Source organism: Artibeus jamaicensis, unplaced genomic scaffold, assembly GCF_021234435.1.
Source record: "Artibeus jamaicensis isolate MK-2021 breed Jamaican fruit bat unplaced genomic scaffold, CSHL_Jam_final contig_477, whole genome shotgun sequence".
NCBI classification, from domain to species: Eukaryota; Metazoa; Chordata; class Mammalia; order Chiroptera; family Phyllostomidae; genus Artibeus; species Artibeus jamaicensis.
This window is the reverse complement of record NW_026521854.1, coordinates 2,861,418-2,868,930: the sequence shown is the minus strand read 5'-3', so window position 1 is coordinate 2,868,930 and position 7,513 is coordinate 2,861,418. Positions and strand designations below refer to the sequence as shown.

Genomic DNA, 7,513 nt, shown 5'->3' with positions numbered 1-7,513 from the left:
TCATGGTGACTGCTTTGTGCAGGTGAATATTGAAGGGTAAGAAATGGATGCCCCTCCATTCTGGGCTCTGCAGCGTGACTGTGGGGCAGTTCCCAGGTCTTCCTAGAGTTTTTCCAGTCTTCTTCAAATCAGACACTGCCTCGCAGTGGAAGAAGAAGTCTTCATTGAGGGATTGTGTAGCCATTGAAAGACCAGGACAAAGCAACTGAGTGGAGAGTATGTCTGTACCTAATTAGTGAGTTCTGTCCATGCCCAGGAAGGGCGTTGCAGATGGAAGCCTTTGGAAAGAGGGTGTCCAATGTGGCTGCTTTCTGTCTCCCAACCCACTTTCTCCTCCTCTGCCTTCTGAATGTCCCCTGAGTTTGTGCCACCGTTCCCATTCACAGTTGCAGCCCTCTCTCACCGGAAGTGTGGGCCTCACTCCTGTGCTGTACAAGATGTGAGTGCCTCTCACTTTGGTCACATGCTGGTGGAGTTGTCCCAGTTTTTTATTGCTACTCTGGTTGGAGTGAAGATGGGTTCTACTTCTCAAAAGAAGAGAGGAAGTAAAAGTAATGCTCAGATTTCAGTGGGAATTCCCCACCAGTTTAAAGTAAAACTAAGCCCATCTTGCCAAGGTAAGCAACACAAGGAAGGCTTCTTTGAGGAAAGTCTATTCCTTCTCCATTCTGTGGCCAAAGCAGTGAAACCTTCCATTCGTTTGTTAAGCAGTATGGTAGCTACAAAAGCCCCCAAGTCTCGGCCAGTTGGCAACAGATTTTATTAGATTTTTTTTTTTTTTTAGTTTAAAAATTTCCTCTCCTTAGAATCAGGGAGGATAGGATCCATTTAATGTTGACACAAACAGTGATCTTTTGATAAGTCTTCTTGTGAGCTTCCTGAAAGCAGGGTCCCTGTTTTATTTATCCTGCTACTCTCAGTCCCTCCCACAATGCTGGCCTCGCGGCAGGCTTTCCATACATACCCATGGACTGTGCAAGGAGTCCTGAAGTTTAATGAGAATTCCCTAACCTTTCCTTTCTTTTGTCAGTGATCTAACTCAAGTGTGGAGCATAGGTTCACCTGGGTTTTCATCTCGCACAGGTCTCTCCTTCCTGGGAGGTTCAATACCACCATGCAAGAAGCTTTGGAATTCTACACCAGCCCATAGCACATTTCAAAGGGGTGGGGGATTGGCAAGTATTTACTGAAGCCTTACCATGTACTTGCCAACGTGTTAGATGCAGGGATTCTAGGAGGTAAGTGAGAGACAGTGCTCCTAGAATGTACATTTTGATCTCCATTCTTAATCTTTAGGCAGTTTGGCAGAGTCAATTTCAATAAAAGGAGGAAAATGTGGTGGAATTTTAGAGGAATTCTTTCTTGCTCCAGTCTGATACTCAAAGTGAATTTTATCATTATTTTTATTTAATCTTTATTGCATTTTTTCCATTACTATTTAGTCCCCTTATAACTCTTTGCCCCCAGTAATCACCACACTGTTGTCCATGCCCATGAGTCCTTTCTCCTTTTTGCTCAATCCCTCCATGCCCGAACTCCCCCCACCAGCTGTCATTTGCTCTTTATCTATGAGTCTGCCTCTGTTTTGCTTGTTAGTTCTGTTTGTTGATTAGAGTCCACATATGAATGAAATCATATGGTATTTGTCTTTCTCTGACTGGCTTATTTCACTTAGCATAATGTTCTGCAGGTCCATCCATGCTGTCACAAAGCATGTTTTTCTTTTTTATGGCTGAGTAGTATTCCATTGTGTAAATGTATCATAGCTGTTTTATCCACTCGTGTACTGATGGACACTTCGGCAGCTTCCATATCTTGGGTATTGTAAATAATGCTACAATGCACAGAAGGGTGCATATATTCTTATGAATTGGTGTTTGGGGTTCCTTTGGATATATTCCAAGATGTGAGATTGCTGGGTCAAAAGCAGATTCATTTTTAAGTTTTTGAGGTGTCTCCATACTGCTTTCCTATTTGTGATCCCTTCAATCTCTTTTATGTACAACCTACTGGACAGATAATATCTACTAGTGTTGAACACTCTTGTATGAAAAAAAGAGTTGAGAGCAGTCTTCCGTTTGGGAAGAGGAAGACAAGGAAGCTCCTTGGTCACCGTGCTGGGGGAAAGGGATAACTCTAATGGGGTAGGGAGAGGATGAAAGGTCTGGAGGCCGAGACCATAGTGACTGACCCGGAGGGGTGGGGCCACGCAGTGCAGAGTCTGACAGTCATTGGGACTTCAGTTCTGCCTCTCGCGAGTGGGTTGCTCTCTGGCAACACCCCTAAAATTTTCATAGTATAACTTTAAAAATCTATAACACGGAAATGATAATATCAGTTTTTAGAGTTCATTGTTAATTTCCTTTTCACGTCTACAATTTGCCTAGATCTGTATAACTTGTGGGTAAAAGTATTATTCTCTGTTAAAATGCAAATACCCTTGGATTAGGGTGTAGAAAACTGTTGTTGACCATAGGCCCATTGGTAGGAAATTTTTTTTTCAATAAAAGGTGTCACCTTGGAAAACAGAGCCAAACTCCAGGAGATGCAGAAGAGAAGATAAGGTTTTTCACAAATGAATGGGGGGGGGGCCCGAAACCCTGGAATTCATAAAAGAATGGTATATTTATTCTTACATGTTTAAACTTCAGTCACCTTCAAAGTACTCTCCTCGCGATGCAGCACATCCACTCGGATGTCCTTTCCATTGCTCAAAAGAGTTTCTGAACTCATCTGAGTGTGCACAGTTCACAGCTGATTGTTTTGAGTGTGGTTAGACTCAGACGAACCTATTATTAAATACTGCTGTAGAATCTTGTCATAAAAGTACTGGGTATGCATTATGGAACTTTTGGAAAATGAGATTATAAAAATGTAGAAAAAGTGAAATATATCATCGCATTCACCAACATTTTCTTGTGTGGATTCTAGATTTTATATTTTTTTTGTGGCAATAATTGTTCTCTCTAAGATTACATAGAAAACTAGCATTTGTCTGTTTGTTATGTTTCAATTTAAGTTTACTTTGCTTAAGATTGGACGCACTGATTAAAGTACCCACACCCACTGCCACCACCTGACGGCTACTTGTTTAACTGCACATTAAATACCCTATCTTCTCAAACAAAACAAAACAAAACAAACAACCCCCCAAACAAACAAAAAGATGCAGAAAAAGTATTGCTCATATCCTACCTGCTGATAACAACTACTAACACTTTGAAGTATCTGCTTTCAGTCTTTTTCTTACACTTCAGGCCACATTGGGAAGCAGATGAAATCTGTTTGGTACTCCCGACTTCTCTTTTGCTTTGTCTGTCCTTCCTCTCTGCTCATCCTCCCTTCCTTCAGTTGCTTCGCACTTCCTCCCACTAGCCCATTTTCAAACATGCTCTAAAGAATTGCATTTCATCTTGGCTGGAGTAGCTCTGTGGATTGAGCACCAGCCTGCAAACCAACGGGTTGATGGTTTGATTTCTAGTCATGGCACATGCCTGGGTTGTGGGCCAGGTCCCCAGTAGGGGGTGCTCGAGAGACAACCACACATTGATGTTTCTCCACCTTTCTCCTCCCCTTGCTCTCTCTAAAAATAAATAAATAAAACATTTTTTAAAAGGGAAAGAAGAATAATTGCTTTCCTTTAAAGAATGTCTTGTGAGATTAAGTCAGTGTCATTTCTATCCCAAACATCTGCATTATGGTCCTTATTCTTGACTACAGACACAAAGGCTTCATTCCCATTTGAGGGCATTTCTCATGCCCCCCAGAGCAGGTGGGTAGAGAGGTCCAGGGGGATGCAGGACCCTCCTGCGAGCCCCTGGCATGAGGATGATCACTGCCCGGATGCCTGGCTCCATGCTGATGAGCCCCAGCTTTGGCAGGTAGACTGTCCTTTCTAATAATCAAGGCTCTTACAAATAACAGAATCTACGGTAGCTAGTTTTAGCAGAAGGGGATTTATTTAAAAAGAATGCTATGCACCTTGCAAAATCTCTGAGAAGGCAGGATAGCCACACTGGATTAATATGCCCAAGAACAATGCATCAGGAACAACGTAGCTGGGAGCCTGTGTTGTGACCCTTCAAGGCCAGGCAGGTCCATGGTACTCATGCAGCCAGTATAATATACACAGAGCCACTGGGATGTCTGGCATGCCTTTATTCACGAGTGTGTGAGCCACGCATGCTGCAAGCTGCGTGTCTTCCTGCATGTCTCACGTCATGGCCCTTGCTCCCCAGCATGGCACGCATGATGGCACCTGTCCCCTTGCATGTCTCTCATCATCATCACCCCCAGCAAGGAGTCCCTACCTGTTTAAGTACCAGAGGGGAACAAAGCCTGCAAGATGCCAGGCATTACATAACATAACATAATTCTGTGCATGCCAGCCCACTTCATGTTATGGGAACAGTTTATTGGACCCAGTCTCAAGGCTGTGAGAACACTAGTTATCAGGCCCCTGCAAGGCTATGGGAGCAGTGTTCCCCTTAGCTACCTAGACACCTGGGTGAGGAAGCCAGGCTGCCTCCACTTACCCTACAGAGCCACACCTCGGAGCCGTTCTAGCAAAAACAGAACAGCTGTTCTACCAGTGCCACCTCCACCTTCGACCTGACACAGATCAGACTGTATCCAGAAGGTCCCTCATAGCTGTCCCAGAACCAGATACCTCCACCCAAAGCTTGTCGCATGTATGGGTTTTGAGGATCAAGTACCAGGCTCAGAAACCAGAAGTTAACCCTGACGTCTGAGCCTTTGCTTGTGCCTTTCCCCTCCCTGATGCATCTCCTGCATCTCCTGGTGTTTGCCTGTGATCCTGGCGTTTGCCGCCCCCCCCCCCCCCCCCCCAGACTATCTGCCTGCACTCAGCCCCTGCACTGGCAGCCCCCTTCTGCATCCAAGCCTTGTGTAGATCTGATTGGTCACTTGTCTGTAACTTGCTGCAAGGCAGTCTGGGAAATGTAGTGCTTCGTATTTTACTTCAGGAAGGTGTATTAGGGTTCTCTAGAGAACCATGGAGATTATCTATCATCTATCTATCTATCTATCTATCTATCTATCTATCTATCTAATCATCTATCATCTATCTAGCTAGCTACACACAGTTGTTCTTTGAACAATGTGGGGATTAGGGGTACCTACCTCTTGCGCAGTTGAAAATACACATTTAAGTACAAGCATCCCTCCAAGTACACAGTGTAGGGTAAGTGGAGGCAGCCTGGCTTCCTCGCCCAGGTGTCTGGGTAGCTAAGGGAAGCGGTGCTCCCATAGCCTTGCAGGGGCCTGATAACTAGTGTTCTCACAGCCTGAGACTGGTCTGACAACCTGTTCCCATGACATGAAGTGGGCTGGCATGCACAGAATTATGTTGTGTTATGTAATGCCTGGCATCTTGGGGGCTTTGTTCCCCTCTAGTACTTAAACAGGTAGGGACTCCTTGCTGGGGGTGATGATGATGAGAGACATGCAAGGGGACAGGTGCCATGATGGGTGCCATGCTGGGGAGCAGGGGCCATGACATGAGACATGCAGGAAGACATGCAGCTTGCAGCATGCGTGGCTCACCCACTCGTGAATAAAGGCATATCGAACATCCCAACAGCTCCATGAATATTATTCCATCTGCATGAGTACCATGGACCTGCCTGGCCTTGAAGGGTGGCAAAACACACAGATTCCTGCAACAACCTTGCAGTTGACTCTTTAAAAACGCAGCTTTGAACTTTGCAGGTCAATTAAAAAAAACTTCACCTATTAGTGGACCTGTGCAATTCAAATCTGAGTTGTTTAAGTGTCAGCTGTTTATACATATGGAGAGAAAGAGATTTAGTGTATTATGAAGAATTGGCTAATGCAATTATGAACACTGAGAAGTTCCAGGAACTTCCATTTGTGATCTGGAGCCTTGGGAAAGCCAGTGTTGTAGTTCAGTCCAAGCTCAAAAGCCTCAGAGCCAGAGGAACAGCTGGTGTGAGCTCCAGTCCAAGCCTGAGGACCCAAGAACATGAGGGCTGATGGTACAAGATCCCATCTGAGGGGAGGAGAAGACTGACACCTCAGCTCAAACAGAGAGGCAAAAAGGGGCAGTTATCCCTTCTTTATTTTTATTTTTTGGGTGCTCATCAGATGGGATGAGGCCCAACCACATTGCAGGAGGGCAGTCAGCTTTAGGGCATCTCTTCTGAAAACACCCTCACAGACACAACAGGACATGGTGTTTAACCAGGTATCTGGGCATCCTGGGACTCAGTTTCATCAACACAGAACATTAACCATCACAGGTGAGATTCATAATGCTGGAAGTAACAAAATGTAGGGAGGAAATTCCTTGGTTAATAGAGTTTAACTCACATATGAGTTTTGAGAATCAAGTACCAGGCTCAGAAACCAGAAGTTAACCCTGATGTCAGAGCCTTTGCTTGTGCCTTTCCCCTCACTGATGCTTCTCCTGCTGTTTGCCTGTGATCTTGGACCTGGGGTAGGATAGCTTCTCTTGCCTTCTCATGCAGACAGCACCTTAGTCCCTAACATGCGGTCCCACACAGCTGGCTTAGGCTGGGTAGTGCTGTTGCAGGCCATGTTTTTCAGTTGGACTTAGTGCCTAATACATATTTATGGCAATTTTTCATAAAACACTTATTGTTTCATTTATTTTTAAAGTTGGGGAAACACTGGTGTGTAACGTTATACAGGCCTTGGGTATGCAATGTTATAATTCAACATCTTGTACACACTACATCATGCCTACCACTGAAAGCCTAGTTTTCTTTTTCTCTTATTTGAAGTGGTTGTTATTGGACACTCTCAAAAGGCAGATCTGCTGGGGAATTTTGTAGCTCTCTAGTTAATATGACTAGTTCTTCTGTGATAAGAACCATTATTTTCTAGGGCTCTCACACATATTCTCTATGCCTTTTTTCATACTGAAAGTAGTAATTTTTTAAGTAAACTGTGATTTTTTTGCTCATTTTAAACTGATAAGAACAGATACTACACTTGATCTTAGCCAAAAGGCCGAGAAGCGATTTTTTTTGCTCATTTTAAAAATACAGGCTTCAACAGACTTTATCTGAGATGGAATTCAAATCCTGCCTTCACAGTTTTACAAGGAGCAATCCCTGTGTTTTCCTGCCTGGTGGGGCAGTTGGACCTCAGCTAGAGGAACTGCTTCCTTCACAGCATGGGGTCTTGCTTTTCTACTGTGATCTCTGATCATGTCTGGTTACTTCAGACAGTGTGGGGATCTTGATTTTCTATCCTGGTCTCTGAGTAAGTCTGGTTAGTTTAGACAGCATGGAGGTCTTGCTTTTCTACTGTCTCCAATTGTGTCTGGTTAGACCTATATAAGGTTTTAAAACCATGATAGAGTTAAGAATCACTGTTCTTTAAAATTAAAAGAAATGTTTATCTAATTTATAAAATTTTAGTTTTATTCAGGTATAATTTGCGAATAAAATTATAAGACATTTAAAGTTGTGATTTGATATACATATACATTGTGAAGGGATTCTCT

The 7,513-nt window shown here is 43.7% G+C and overlaps 1 pseudogene; it reads right to left on the bottom strand.

The window, feature by feature from the left end:
• Positions 1-6,855: 6,855 nt before the first annotated feature.
• On the bottom strand, positions 6,856-7,026 carry LOC128627867 (uncharacterized; annotated as a pseudogene).
• Between the last annotated feature and the right edge of the window lie 487 nt (positions 7,027-7,513).